Source organism: Electrona antarctica (genome assembly GCF_951216825.1).
Source record: "Electrona antarctica genome assembly, chromosome: 15".
Classification (NCBI taxonomy): domain Eukaryota; kingdom Metazoa; phylum Chordata; class Actinopteri; order Myctophiformes; family Myctophidae; genus Electrona; species Electrona antarctica.
Genome location: NC_136796.1, coordinates 46,279,920 through 46,296,436, shown reverse-complemented (window position 1 = coordinate 46,296,436; position 16,517 = coordinate 46,279,920). Strand labels below are relative to the sequence as shown.

Here is a 16,517-nt window from a genome sequence, read left to right as displayed (position 1 = left end):
GAAGCACCACATCTGCTGTACCGGCTCTGGTGAAACGCTTTTGTACCTCGTTTACCCGAGTGAAACCCCAGTCGTCACCAAAAAGCCCTATTGTAAAAAATATATATATCTCTGCTGTCGGGCGGAAACCTCATAACTCCAAAATGTTCATTTTTCAGGAAATAATTAAGAAAACCATATATTTTTTAAAACAAAGCAATACAGCCTCATCAAAGTTGGTGTTGTAACTTTATATATTGTCAATTACTTCCAGGAGAGGTGGTGGAGTTAGCTGTTTTAGCAGACATTTTGAGGGTCCAATGGAGTTAAGAGGTTTTGTCCAAAGCACTTTTTACTACTTTCCATTGGTTCAATATTTTCAAAACAGACGTAAAAGGGTGTTCAATAGCACTGATTTATGCCAAAAAAAACCCTCAAAAATGGAGTTATGATGAGTTATGTTTCCTCCCGACAGCAACGAAAATATATGAATCTTTGAAACAGAGATCATTGCAGTACATATTGATACAATAGAGTGAATAGACCACTGTAGTACATATTGATACAATAGACCACTGTAGTACACATTGATACAATAGACCACTGTAGTACTAAGTACACATTGATACAATAGACCACTGTAGTACATATTGATACAATAGACCACTGTAGTACATATTGATACAATAGACCACTGTAGTACACATTGATAAAATAGACCACTGTAGTACATATTGATACAATAGAGTGAATAGACCACTGTAGTACACATTGATAAAATAGACCACTGTAGTACATATTGATACAATAGAGTGAATAGACCACTGTAGTACACATTGACACAATAGACCACTGTAGTACATATTGATACAATAGAGTGAATAGACCACTGTAGTACATATTGATACAATAGAGTGAATAGACCACTGTAGTACACATTGATAAAATAGACCACTGTAGTACATATTGATACAATAGAGTGAATAGACCACTGTAGTACACATTGACACAATAGACCACTGTAGTACATATTGATACAATAGAGTGAATAGACCACTGTAGTACATATTGATACAATAGACCACTGTAGTACATATTGATACAATAGAGTCTATTGTATCAATATATACTAGCCAATGTGTGACTAACAGGTAAGTGACAGAAGATTCAATCTAATGCCAACAGCTGACAGCTAAATCCCTAGTTTTAGAATAAAGAGCCATTGCTTTTTTTAAATTCAGTGTTTATAAGCCAGAATGTCAGAATGGACAAAATTATATTTTTTGAATACAGAATGAGATCATATCGACATTGTTTGGTTTGGTTAAGGTTTTATTATTATTATTATTATTATTATTATTATTATTAATAATAATTATAATATATTCAATAAATCAATCAATCATTTAATCAACAGTCCGGCACAGGGGAGCCACAATAATGGTAAGAAGCAGTTAAAACAAATAGTTCTCTTCTCACCACACGACACAGGACACCATTTGGCTCACCTGTTTTCACAGCTCTACAAGAGACACATTTCCACCTCAGATGATATTACTACTATGTCAAAGAACACAGATTATAATCCCCCTAAAGCCCTATCCACACCAAAGGGTCAAGACGGTTTTAGCGTTGTCCCTGCGGTGTGATATGTCTTGTTGCACGTTGACCCACGTTGTCCCTAGTGATTCAACGCATGGAATTCAGTGGCCCAAACCACACCAAAGGGTCGAGCCGGTTTTAGCGTTAACTCCTTGCAAACCGTTTGGACCCAAGTAGTTGCATGGTGACCATTTGGTGTGGTTAGGGCTTTAAGAGGTTTTGAAAACATGACTAATGACAAAAAACTCCCATATCTGCTGGGCGAAGTACAACAATGTGCAAACACAGGCAGCAAGATTCGTGAGCTGCTGTGACAGGAGAAGGACATCAAATGGAACACAACCACCCTAAAGAGTAGGGGTGTAACGATATAGTAACTGCATCGAAAAATAAATAAATCGAAGTATATCGAAATGAAATCAGCAACATTGATTATGTATCGTGTCTTATTGTTTTGCAATGAAAATAATCGGTATCGAATCGTTTTGCTATATGCAAATAATCGATTGTATCAATACTATACAAGCAATTTTTAGAAGATAAAAGACAAAGAGGGGATTAGTTCCTTTAATAGTTTAAAATAATGTCAATGCATTTTAAATAGTTACTGTATCGATTTCAAATCATTGAATCGTATCATATCGCCATAATGAACCAATATCGTCCATGTATCGCAGGGTTCCCCAATAGGCGGCCCGCGGGCCATTTGCGGCCCGCGGAGCGCCCCCTTGCGGCCCGCGGAAGAATTTCAAAAAAAAAAAAAACTGGGCATCCTTTTCAAATGGGGTCCTGCCCTGAAAATTATTTTTCAGGGCAAGACCTCGACCTCACGCGTGCGGACTCGGCCCCCAGCCTGGTACCCTAGTCAAAATATGGCCCTCGAGGAAAATTAATTGGGGAACCCTGATGTATCGCATCGTCAACCATGTATCGTATCATCAACCATGTATCGTATCATCAACCATGTATCGTATCATCATTGTAAAATATATTCACAAACAATATAATATGTTCCTATACTGTTTTATGTAAAGCGCTTTGGGTACTTAGAAAAGCGCTATATAAATCTGAGCTATTATTATTATTATTATTATTATTATATGTAAGAGTGAACAACTGTTGACTGATAGAGCATTTTGCTATGAGTGTTAAAAATAACGGTAGTGGGTCTCACACACCAAGACTTCAGTTCAAAATATTTATTGAACAGGGACAAACGTTTTGGCTATCCAGCCTTCAGTGCGACGCACTACCGTTATTTTTGATATGTTTTGAACGGGTAGCGCACCTACAGTCAGAGTGCGGTGGTCACATGAAGAGTAATTTAATGCTATGCGTGTTAGAAATGTCTGCACTGCATGGACAATTGTAGTTGTCAAGTGATGTTTATATAAGGCTTACTGGGTGCCTATAGCGGTGTCTATAGCTGTATTAGTTGCTGAGCACCTCTGGGGCCTCAAGGTCACGGGGACTGCCCGGCGCCAGAAACTAGCAGTTCCTCATTCTGAAGTTCTCTCTCTCTCTCTATCTATCTTTGTAACCAGCCCCTCCCTTTGTGAAGACTGATAAATACTTGTTTCTCATTCTGTGTGTTACTTGCAACGGATTTATATACCGCGTGCAACTTTCACCATTGTGTGCGCACATTTCGGTGTATTAAAACCACGAAAGACGGCTTTGCTTCGATTCTTTTATTTTCTCATCGTTTCTAGTATTTATATCAAAGCTTGCCTCCTCAGAACCTCCTGAATTACACGGTTACTTTTTTTTAATAGAACCTTACATTTAGATTTATGTCATATTACGGTATACTGATTGGAGGATTTTAATGCACAAGATGAGTAATACAAGTACTTGAGAAAAAGTAACACACAAGTAACCACAAAGTAAGATGTACCGTACAAATGATGAAGTCACGACCGCTCAGATTGAGTCGTCGGGGGCCACATGAAGTAAAATGCAGTTTGACCTGCTTATTAGCCTATAGTAGCCAAAAAGTGAAGCCGGACATGTTGAGTACACCAACGTTTTATGTTAGAAATGTTTAGTATGGGTCCCCAGCATGTAGAAACTGCCGGATGCTAACTTGCATATGTTGAGCAATTTTCACAATTGGCATAATATGTGACCATACCATTAACAACCTATAGAAGGCAAAATATTCAAAATGTCATCATGCTTTATGTAGCATGTGACGTGTCAAACTAGGGGGTTTTCATGATGCTGAATCCATTCCAAGCATTAGTTTTGCAAAAAAATAAACACTCATTGGTCTTAAAACAGCCATGCCCTGCACTTGCCCAAATGTGCTGACTCATCATACTCAACATTTCTAACATAAAACCTTGGTGTACTCAACATGTCCGGGTTCACAATGGGGCTCTATGGGCTGGCTACTAGACTATATATGAAAGCACATTGTCAGAAAAAAGGGTGGGTCCTGAACATGGCATGAGCTACTGGGCAGCAACAGTCATTGATGTGCTGGTTGAAACCAGTTGCGTGCCTGGCCTTACAAAGCCCATTGATAGATGTAGCGATGTCGCGACCTTGAGAAGGTTGGGGAGGTGCTGCGTGAGAATTATTACACACACGCAGCATCTGTGCCCGCACATCGGAGAGGCCCCTGGCAGTGCTCTCTTGACAAAGGTACTCACTGGAGACCTATCTGTAATCAGCATTGGAATTTGAGAACATGTTAAAGAAATAAGGAAAATAGTGAATATGAACATATGGGGAATATTATATTCTCCAATCAGTACACAAATATGTAAATGTTTCTCCCTAAGATACAGTATGTCACAAGGAAAACTGGAGAGAGTGGTTTCCATTATGACAGATTGAAAATAACTGCATACTTGAAATTAAAAACTTAAACGCCAGCATCCCTATTCTGGGGGGGGAACATTCAGCAAGCATTGTGGCGAGGTTGGTATAGTCTTAGCTTCTTCTGTGCAACGGTAGATGTTCTTTTATATGGCAGTGAATGCTGGACCCTGAAGCCAACCCTGCAGAAGTCTCTTGACAGGTGCTACACCAGAATGCTGCGTGCAGTGCTTTATCAGCAAGAGAGTGTAACTACAACAAGAGTCTGTATGATGGAATGCCGAGGGTGAGCCAGAAAATAGCAGCCAGGAGAATGAGACTATAGCAGGATACTGCCAAAGACACCAAGAGCTGCCACTGCCAGCACACTATAGTGCTGTGGGAACCAACACACGGGCATCGCATCGATCGCGACCCGAGGACGTCCGACACTAACACGTGTGACTAATGTACTCAAGGACGACACAGGAGCGCAACACACCAATGAACTGACCAGATGTATATGGAGAACCGGGATAACTGGAAGCAACGATGGAGGGCTCGTCTGAGGACCACCTGGAGACATAGAGGGTTTAAGTGCTTAACCCATTTAGGCCTGACGTCGAAATAAAAATAAATCTGACAGTTTTCTGAAAAACCTCATGTTTCTGTATCATAATATTTCATGTCAAGGACCCCAAAAACTATATGTAATTGGCCACAGACCCACATCTGAAAATATGTTGTTCCAGGGACCTCCCCAGAAGCAAAGATTTGAGTTAAAAACTCGCTCCGTAACAATATTCAAAGATTTCAGGCACATTTTCACAATTTTTCAAAAATAGCAGACCTACAAGTTCATAGAAAACACCAAAAGGGGTTACCGCCCAAAATGGGTTAAACTGAAGTGATATTGATACATTCCAAATATTATCAAAGTGTTGTGAGACTCCCACTTGGAGAAGCACTGACTCATCATCAGTACAGTGGTTGCCCACACAGTCTCTCCAGCTCTTTATGAAACATGCACGTGCAAAGCGCCACAACACTGGTAAACAGTATGTTTACTCTCCATAGGGCGATTTTAGGTCGCTTCATAGAGTATAAGAACTGTGTTTGAAAAATAAACCAACCACCCCAGCCTTTCTGTCAGGGGAGTGGCTGTGTGTCGTTAATGATGTCCATTCATAATTGATACAGCCAGTTTCTGGAGAAAATGGAATTAATGTGGCCGCAAAAGCCTTGAAACTACATATGAAGGCAATGTCGCTGCTAATATACGTCATGCCCAGCTGTCAACACATTGCGTTCCTGAGATTCCTCGTTGACGTAAGCTCAACTGGTGGTGACTCGACTCGTACTAACCACGAAACATTAAATATCAATACAATTTAAATAAACGTAATTAACATTCAGTTTCTGTTGTGCGACGGGCAGATGCAGCCACCCTGCCTACCCGGAAATGTAGTCTCTGGGTTGTTTGAATCGTTTCTAACGCTTATTTTGTTACTCTTTGGGTATCTATTATACAAGTGAAAACATGTGCCCAACACAATACCCAAAGTCACCAGCTACTACGCCACTGACACGCTGGGTGCCGAAGCCAAGCAGGAGCTACACACACTGCAACAACACACTAACACGTCACAGACTTACCCTCCGCGTCGATCCACGGCTATCTCCTCATGTCGCGCCGCACGCCCACATTCAACAACACCCGCGTAAAAACTGGCATTGCACTGCCACTACAGCCGCCTCCCGTCCACACTCACAAACAACATCAATATCAATAATAAACACAAACACGCCACAAGCACCGACACCCCCGCCTAATTTGTTGCCAGGTCTATGAAAACAACCCCAGAAAAAATGCCATTCAACACGCTACTTACAACTCGCTTACAATTCGCGGACCTGGCAACACTGCATCCTGTTTTCCCATTGGCTACGGTTGCTACTACACGCATTTGCACTGCATCTTGGGAGCAACACAGCTTAATGTAGGGGTCACCGATTGCTGTGCTACATCCCCCTCATGTTCTCACCACCCCGTTCGGCTACAACACACACACTAACCTACACAATTCTCCACATGCAACACAGGGCCCTTATTGGCTAGCCCCCTCACATGGCGATCCCCACGCTACACACACACCCACACACACACAACGGCCACGTTCGGAAATATCGCACTGAGCGCACTGTGCAAATGCAATGCAAACTAATAGCCGAGTGTGCTTCGGTGCGGTATTTCCCAACGCGCCCATCTCATCGACACAACGCGCGCAGTCGGATGCCAAGGTCTTCCGCGCAATATTCCTTTCCCAGTCTCACCACACCACGGACTCATTGTAACCTCGCATCAGTGTCACTGCAGACACGTAATCACACTGTGGAGCATTTGTGACTGAGTGACTGTGTGTGTGTGTGTGTGTGTGTGTGTGTGTGTGTGGTTTGATTTCAGCATGTTTTACACTGCACAGTTGCGCAGTGCACACCATGGGACAAATCGGCTTTTCACCCCCTGCCACTGTGCCCACAAACGCATGTACAAGAGGAAAACAATCTAAACATTATATACTAACGTCAGCATCGGGCAGATTAACACACACAAGCGTTATTAGTTGAGTTTTCTTATTGAAGTGCCTCTGAATTGTAACTGTGCGTTTATGTCAGTCAGCGATGCGATCCGTTGTTATTCAGCCACGCACGGACTGGAGAGAGGCGACGTGTTTCTCTCCCTTCGGCTCATGTAGCCCTCATTGTAACTACAAATATTGTTCCCGAAGAAACAATGTGGGGTCACTGCAATCCAAAAGATTGTAGGCCTACTATAATGCAGTCAAGGTCCCCACAACAATATACTACAGTATGTTCTGCTCCATTCTCAACATCTTTTGGTTTCCAAAAACAGTAACTTATTGTAAGTAAACCAAAACAGTAAAAAGCAGTTTCATGTGTGCTTATTTTAATTTTATTTAATTTGCTTTGATGTGAAAATAAAATACAACAAATAATAATAATACCCATCCGTTAATACATATACCCACAATACTGGGTTTAAAAACACAGCTGAAACATGAAGTGGAGTCTGTCAAATCTCGCAATTTCCTTCTTCCCATTGCGCTGCAACGGAACTAGGATGAGCCGCCCGAAGGGCGGCGAAATTCTAGTATTTGTACAGTTCCACCTTCAGTCGATGCTTCATATCCATATGAGTGGAAAGGCCGGGGTGATCGGTTTATTTTTCAAAACACAGTTCTTATATGAGGCGATCTAAAATCCCCCTATGTAGATTACAATGCAAATAAAAAGTACACGAACCTGGAGACTGACGCCCTCTACTGACAGTGACGTCAGGACTTGGTGCTCTATTCTCCAATGACCTAGGCCTATGTATATCTAAAAATATTTTCAGGATTGTGTTAGTTTTAGTAACTAACCATTGGGGGACAAGACCGGAATGCAAGCATTCTGACTAAAGGAAGTGAAAAACATTTGATTTTAGGTGAATATAATATAATAAAGTTTGACTCTAATTTGTATGAATCTGAGTGCCATGCCATTAATGATGATGTCTTCTGGAAACAGAAGCCAAATCTGCAATTAGTTCTCAATTGGAAATTGCAAGCATATAGACATACAGTATAGCATTCTCATGTTACTGTAGTTGTTTTATTAACCCAGAAATGTTTTTTTTTTTTTAAAGTAGGATTTCATTTAATAATACATTTTTCTATCACTCGTTGAACCACACGATGCCTGTGTGTATATTGCAGAAAGCATTAGATAAAAAATTACTGCCACCAGATTAACATTTTGCTGAAAATATTTGTCGAAAAACTGTGACAAAACATTTACTGTTACACATTGAAATTCTAATTCGTGAACTCATCGCTTCACACTCCCATAATTCAATTGAATTAGTCCACTGCCCAGCCTACCTCTGGAAGCCACCTCAGAAAGGTGTGAGGAGTTTCTCCACCATTCCATCAGCAAGGTCGAAGGAATAAGACAGCAACTTCTCCCAGTTCCCACTAGACACCATCCCTACCTCATTCCTGAAGGAGGTTTTGGAGACTGCCTCCCACTGGGGGCAAGCTGTTCCAGAGCCTCTGCCCGTGGCTGTGAAATATCTTGCCCTATAGTCTCAACTATTGCCCCCTAGCCAACTCCTTCATGTGTATTGGTAAATGTCCTCTGGCCCAATTCCGCCTAGTGTTAATGTTTCAAAAATGTCACTAGCCATCTCCCGCAATGCCTCATGCCAAAATGAAATAGAAAATGGGACATTTGTCTCAGAATAATGTATGGTTAAGACCTCATGATTTTACATTGTGTTTTGCATTTGTGGAAATTCACTATAGCTTAATGTGCCAGAATAAACATACATGTGTAAATATTTCAAGTGGGTAACATCAACATTTGTTTACTATATATTTTTACGAAAAATATATATCAATAGGGTGCATGGGGGAGGAGTTGTTGTGATGCAGTTTATGCAAATTGTCTCTTTTGTGTTTATTTGGAGTTTTATGCACTGGAACCATGGCAAATCTTCATATCGATTAATTCATCATGCAAAGACAAACATAAAATGGGGTGAATGGTTTCTGTCGGATGTATAGTTAAGAAGCTATGTTAATTTAAAGCTTTTATCTTTCACAGTTTAAAATCCAGGACGAACACAACATATGGTTAAAAAAACATATGGGACAATAATTAGCTCGGGGAACATCAACATTTGTTTACTATACACCTTGAAGATTGTAAAAATGCAAATGTTAGAAAAATTACATCAATAGGGTGCATGGGGGAGGAGTTGTGATGCAGGTTAGGCAAATTTTAAAAACATTTGTGTTTATTTGTGTTTTTATGCACTACACATCTTCATATCAATCAATTCATCATACAAAGACAAATGGGGTGAATGGTTGGTCGGATTTATAGTTCATGTGGATTTAAAGTTTTAATTTTTCACAGCCAACACCTTAAGGATTATTAAAAAAAAAGAAAATCAGGTTAGAAAAAGATATCTTTCGGGTGCATGGGATCCCCACCTTCCTATTATTTTCAAACTACTCTCTCCAGTTTTCCTTGTGACATTCTGTATCTTACGGATAAATAATTAACATATTTATGTACCGTAATATGACATAAATCTAAATGTAAGTGTGAAGTTGCCCGAACGGCCAAGGCTCAGAAAATACAGTTTAAGGGTTTTTATTCTCCCCAAACCACCAAAGTCCAGACAGTTGTCTTCAGTGCAAAAGACAACAATTCGAATGTAAAAACTAAATAGGCAAACACAACTGAACAAAACCAAACAGGATGAGAAATCTCTTCAGGCTAAGCCTTGATCACACAAGGCCCTCTAGCTCTCCCTCAGGGATGTTACCCATGTTAAAGCCCACAACCAACTGACTAATCTGTCCCTGCAGCCTCCCTTAAATAGGAGTGGATCATACCACAGGACACAATTACCAACATTTCTTCTCAATAAATACTTATAAAGACTTCCATAAATAACCCCTTGCATAAAAGTAATCTAAAAATTAATAAAGATGCATTACAATTAAACAAGTCAATGACAATTAAACTCAAAGCATAGGAAACACCCCTCCCCTGCACAGCACCCTCCCTAATCAAGGGAATTGCCACCAGCAGTGCAAGAGAGACAACTAGCAAACAAATCAGTGCACAGTTAACATTTCAACACACACGTTTAAAACAATAGTCCTTTCATGTTATAGAACGCTGCTTCATGTGTATTTGTATATAGGGCACGGGTTGCCCCGTGACAGTAAGGTTCTATAAAGTTACAGGGGTGACCGAGACTAAAACACGTTTGAGAACCACTGTGATAGGACTACCGTATAGCAAATGATAGGAGAGCCGCCATTGGACTGAAGCCCCATAGAGACACACGGGGACTACAAATTCCACGCCCCCAAATGAGACAGCGGCCCCACTTCTGGTCCGTTTCAACTGTGTACTGCAGCTGCCAATGCAATCCCTATGAGAGGCATCATAAAATACCCTAATTTCACTGGTTCATTACTGAGGCTATAGCGATTTTTTTTGTGTTCTAATAAAGTGTCCCATATGTTTGATTTGTCCTTTTCAATGTCACATACCTGCCATCTCAATATACATCCTACAATGTACTATAATATACTCCATCAGTTTGTGAAAAGTACTAGCATTGTAATTCTCAAGTCAAAGTGGTCGCACGGTATATACGTCACGGATGCATCCCTTGAGGTTTTCAATACCCAGATATATTTGTTGTAATTCGTTTCATATGCTATGTATTTGTTGAAAATGATTTAAACAGCATCTTGCAAGACTACTATTAATACTCATCTGGAGAATTCACTAGGTAGTTGAAAATGTCAGGATGTCACTCCTCCATTTATCTGGGTTATTTTCCCATGCAACTATTCAGCAAAGTTAATTATACAACAAGTTGACAGCGGTAAAACCAAGGGGGCAGGCAGACTTTCCAACGTTGAAGCTCTGGGTCCTAGTGGTAGGAGGAGGGACTACAGGCGGACCCGTGGATTCATGACCGGGAAACCCCGTGCAGCTGGGCTTTAACGTTGAGCGCTCGGTTGCCCTACGTCACTCAGGACCTCAAAGTTGAGGTCCTGGGAGGGACTTCCGGCAGTCTTCCGGGTGCTTCAAAACGCCACTGAGCAACTTCCACTGACATGAATAGCTGGGGGGGCGGAGCTTCACGCCAGTTCAGTCTCTATTATATATATACTCTATGGGTAAAACACACCGTCGGAGCTCCGTGGTAGGTAGAACATATATAGTGAGCCCGTGACATGTTCAAAATATAGACATGAATAACAAAGTCAGTCGGGATCGGGATGTATATTGAGAATTCCACTCTTCAAAGTCGGCGCTCGTAGCCTCGTAAAGGCAGTGACGTCCCTTAAAAGCGACAGGTTCTCTGTCTGCCGTCTCCCCTCTGCTCCGTTAACATTATGGGTAACTCATTCAAGTGGTAAATTAAATGTGAAATACATCCTCTATTGAGAAAACAACAATATATGTTGACAAAGACACTTCATACATTTGGAAACATATTTTTATTCAAATCAATATAGTCTTCAATTAATTTCATATTATTTTAAAAGTAGGCTAACTACAGTTGAATTTCAACGGACTTCTATGGGCTGGCCTGCAGTATCCGTGCCAACGGACCAGAAGTGGGGACGCTGTCTCATTTGGGGGCGTGAAATTTGTAGTCCCCGTGTGTCTCTATGAAGTGAACAGAGTTTGCGTAACTCTGTCTTACTCTTTGGCTCTGGGGCTATGTGTAGCGGACCCAGCTGGCCTTTTAAGGATGAAGTCTGACTGATGAGTTTCATTGCCACTTTATTCGAAATTCTACGTAGAACTGGGACAGAAATCAAAATACAATATGGTCAAACATTTCAAATCTCAGGCACATCATACATTTCCCATACATACATCACTAAAGTAAAGTCACTAAATTACACAATACATAAAACAGCCTTCTGCAATCTGTCTACAATATTTTGCAACAATAATATCAACAGTGCAAGCAAATCAGTAAAATACCTTGTCCCTCTTTCCAGCTAGGTGCTATCTTCTGTGTGTGTGTGTTCCATGGTTAGTTGGCATTTGACCGTTCCTTTGGCCTTCCTTTCCTTAGCCATCCACAACCAACAAACTTCAGCCACACCATTTGTGTGCAGTCTGTTTCAAGCCTTCTCTGTACTGACTCCTGAGGCAGCATTTCCTTGATTTTAACCGCAGTGCCACAGCAGCGTCCCAATCATCTGATTCTCATCAGCTGCATCAGTTGTTGGCACAATCTCTTCAGATTAATGGACTTCCTGTCCAATGCCTCACAACCAAGGGGCCAGTGAGGCTATTCAACGTTGAAGCGCTCCTCCCTAGTGGTAGGAGGAGGGACTACAGGCGGACCCGTGGATTCATGACCGGGAAACCCCGTGCAGCTGGGCTTTAACATTGAGCGCTCGGTTGCACTTCCGCATTTGACCACCAAAATTTGGTGGTCAAATGCGGAAGTAGACGTTCTGAGACGGTACTTCCGGCAGTCTTCCGGGTGCTTCAAAACGCCACTGAGCAACTTCCACTGACATGAATAGCTGGGGGGGGGGCGGAGCTTCGCGCCAGTTCAGTCTCTATTATATATATATACTCTATGCTCACAACACTGAATATGTTCTAAACAATAAAAGTATTACCTGTGGGTCCGTTACAGGCTGGCCACCCTCTGCTATTGGCACTTTGAGGCCAAGTCTATGACATCAGTCTTGTATGACTGTCGACATTTGTAATGTCACAACACTGACGTCTTAGTACTGACATCAGATCGGGTAGATCGAGTGACATCACACAAATTGTATATAAGTACAACGCCTGCTGTTATTCATGTCACACATGGGGAATCTCTCAACACACTTATATCGTTGCTGAACTAATCGTATTGAATCTTTGACTAAATCCAATCGATTTCCCACAACATCGAGAAATAAGAGTCCAGAATCAACAAACATGAAAGGCACATTCAAAGAGGAGCATTCCCTCGTAAAGAGTCAGCCAAGATGCGTGAGAAGTGCCCCGACAGGGTCCCGGTTATTCTGGAGAAGGTGTCACCGATGGTGGACATCGACCTCGATAAGAGGAAGTACCTGGTTCCCCCTGACATCACCGTGGCTCAGTTCATCGTCATATTCAGAAAGCGCATCCGGCTGTCCCCCGAGACGGCCATATACCCGTTTGTTAACCAGACCGTGCCTCCGTCGAGCCTTACGATGGCAGAACTGTACGAGAACGAGAAGGACGAGGACAACTTCTTATACGTGGCGTTCAGCGGGGAGAACACCTTTGGGTCTTTAACCCATTTTGACTGTGAGTGGTAGATGCTCAGCGACACCTTTTCTATACTCGTGTATATTCCCTTGAGTAGAAAGACTTCACAGGACTCCGATGTAAAAAGATCACAAAAAGATTTATTCCAAAAAATATGTTCCTTAATACAGAAGTAATCAAAAACAAGTTCTCAAACTCAAAAATATACTACGGTCAAAAAACCGTGTCGCTCTGACGTTGTCTTGTGCACAAACTGACTGTACTGCTCTGCACACACTCTGCCTCTCTCCTGCCCTGCACACACTCAAGTCATAATTAGCTGAATCTGCCCTGACCTGCACACACTCAGGTGTTAGCAATTGCAATTAAGATCTCAGTTACACAGCCAGAGCTCTCTTCTTAAAGCTACAGTAACATCATTGTGTTTAACCTAAAGCACATCACCATGAATTAAATAGAGCTCCGAAGTCCTGACGTCACTGCCCTCTACTACCAGTAGAGGGCAGTGAGCTCAAAGGTTCATGTATGGTTTTATAAGCATTGTACTCTCCATAGGGGGATTTTAGATCGCCTCATATAAGAACTGTGTTTGAAAAATAAACCGATCACCCCGGCCTTTTCACTCATATGGATATGAAGCATCGACTGAAGGTGGAAATGTACAAATATACCCAAAGAGTAACAAAATAAGCGTTAGAAACGAGCCAAACAACCCAGAGACTACATTTCCGGGTAGGCTGCTTCTGCCCGCAGCCCGTCGCACAACAGAAACTGAACGTTAATTACGTTTATTTTTATTTTTATTTTATTGATATATAATGTATCGTGGTTAGTACGAGTCGAGTCACCACCAGCTGAGCTTACGTCAACGAGGAATCTCAGGAACGCAATATGTTGACAGCTGGGCTGGGTATATGCTCAGCGACATTGCATTCATATGTAGTTTCAAGGCTTTTGCGGTCACATTAATTCCATTTTCTCTAGAAACTGGCTGTATCAAATATGAATGGACATCATTAACGACGCACAGCCACTCCCCTGACAGAAACGCCGAGGTGGTCGGTTTATTTTTCAAACACAGTTCTTATATGAAGCGACCTAAAATCGCCGTTTGGGGATCTCAATGCAAATAAACAAATACATGAACCTGGAGATTGACGACCTCTACTGAAAGTGACGTCAGACTTCGGAGCTCTATTAACTTATTTAAACCTTTTAACATAGCTAATGTAACACACATATAATGCAATATACATGAACTGTTAAACCAAAATACAAATCACAACAATAAAGCAGTAATTATTAAAATAATCATATTATTCAAACTTGGCTCCCACATTGACCTTAGATCAGATTCTAAAAATGTCTGAAAATGACAGTTTTCTGAAAAAACTATGTTTCTACGTCAGTCGTTCTTCGATTTTTCAAAAATAGCAGACCTACAAGCTCGTAGCGCGCCACTCGGTGGCACGCTATGAGCTTGTAGATCTGCTATTTTTCAATAGCTAAAGCATAACATAATGCTAACACCAAAAGGGGTTCCCGCCCAACATGGGTTAAGTCGCACCATCGAATAACACCATTGCATGAGTAGGGCAAGCATAAAAAGTCCATAGACCGACCTGGCTTGCACATCGCACACAAAAGCCAGGGGTTGGAGGGGCTATAGTGCCCCCAAAAAGTAAATAAATATTTGATTTGATATAAGGGTTTCTAAATGAACCTTCCTAGCCAATAACACAAATCACACTTGTGTGAAGTGAGGGGGCGCATCACTTCTTTATACAAACATTGTACTCTATGTTTGGTTAAAAAGTCCATACACTTTGTTTTACATCATTAAAAGTCCACAGACTTGGATGCTTGGAAAGCAAAAAAGATTATACACGGCAACAACATCATAACCGATGGTTCATTGCAAACATGCACCTATCGATGCTTGTATTTCAGATTTTACCTTTATTTCATTTAATTGATTGACTGATTACCAGCAGTTATCTCCAAATTTGGGCATGTTTCAGCCTGTTTATCTTTTATCTATTATTACAAATCTTCCCATCCAAACCCCTTCGCATAAATAGAAGGATGGAGAATCATTACAAGGATGGAGGATGAAGGATATCAATGGTTGAAACCTCTTCAACTTGCGAGGGCACTGTCTCTCTAGCCTGGTAAAACCACTCCCCCTGCTGGACAACATTTATCTGGCGAGGGGGGAGGGGTTTACCCAGGCTACTGTCTCTCTGGTCTCAGAACGAGTGGTGGAAATGTTTTGGGTACTTGACTTTATTTGAGCATTTCCATTTTTCAATACTTTATACTGAGGCAAATATGATACTTTTGACTCCAATTCTTTCAACTTTAGTTACTAGTAGTTACTTTGTAGACTCCGAATATTATTACAAATAATAACCAAATAGGTCCTTTTATTCTTCAGGCCTGAATATAAGACTACGTTTTACTTCCAATGGAAATATTCTAAAAAAAAAACGTATTCAACGTTCTTTTTCCACAAAAAATGGCTTGAAAAATGGCGGTCGTCTTATAATCAGAGTCGTCTTATATTCGGGACACGGTAGTTAATAAGGTCAGCTATTCTCAAAAAGGTTTTGAAAAACTCTGGTTGAACAAGATATTTTTGTTCCTTGTACATTTTGAATACCAAAATACCAGAATACCTTTTACTTAACAGTATTTTACTAGGGTATTGCTACTTTTACTTGAGTAAAAGAATGGAACTCGTGAGTGCCGTAGCAGCCTAGCCTGCAGGTTCCAGCCTGATTCGCTGCGTTCCGCGACCTGCGGAACGCAGCGAACCATGCTGGAACCCAGGCTAGTAGCAGCCAATCAGCATATGGTGGCTGTGGTGTTGTACTACTTGGGTAGTGACATCACAATCATATGTATATTAGCGAAAGCCCACTGTCTGTCTATAGCTATATTCACTTGTATGTTAGCAGGAAACAAGTGGGAGTATTTGTCAGACAGAATGCTTCAACCGGACATGGCAACATTACAGCACACATCCATGGCTGATGGTCCCAGACATGCCCCTGTGGTGTCTCAATACGACAAGATAAAGGACATGAGGACATTTACACCGTCTTCCTCTGCGGACATGTCTGATCTTATGAAGTGGGCCAACGCACAGGCTAAACGTGACAACGAGATACTGAAGGAGGTGGAGGTACTCGTGTCGAAAATGACACCACACGTTGCTGATCTTAAAGGTCAGTCCATTGTTGAGGCCGAAA

General features: G+C 41.3%; 1 pseudogene across 1 annotated transcript; it reads left to right on the top strand.

Moving 5' to 3' along the window:
• Window positions 1-12,945: 12,945 nt before the first annotated feature.
• LOC306938214 (gamma-aminobutyric acid receptor-associated protein-like 2) lies at window positions 12,946-13,500 on the top strand (annotated as a pseudogene). Its single transcript has one exon. The product of its transcript is annotated as a gamma-aminobutyric acid receptor-associated protein-like 2 (transcript).
• The last annotated feature ends 3,017 nt before the right edge of the window (window positions 13,501-16,517 follow it).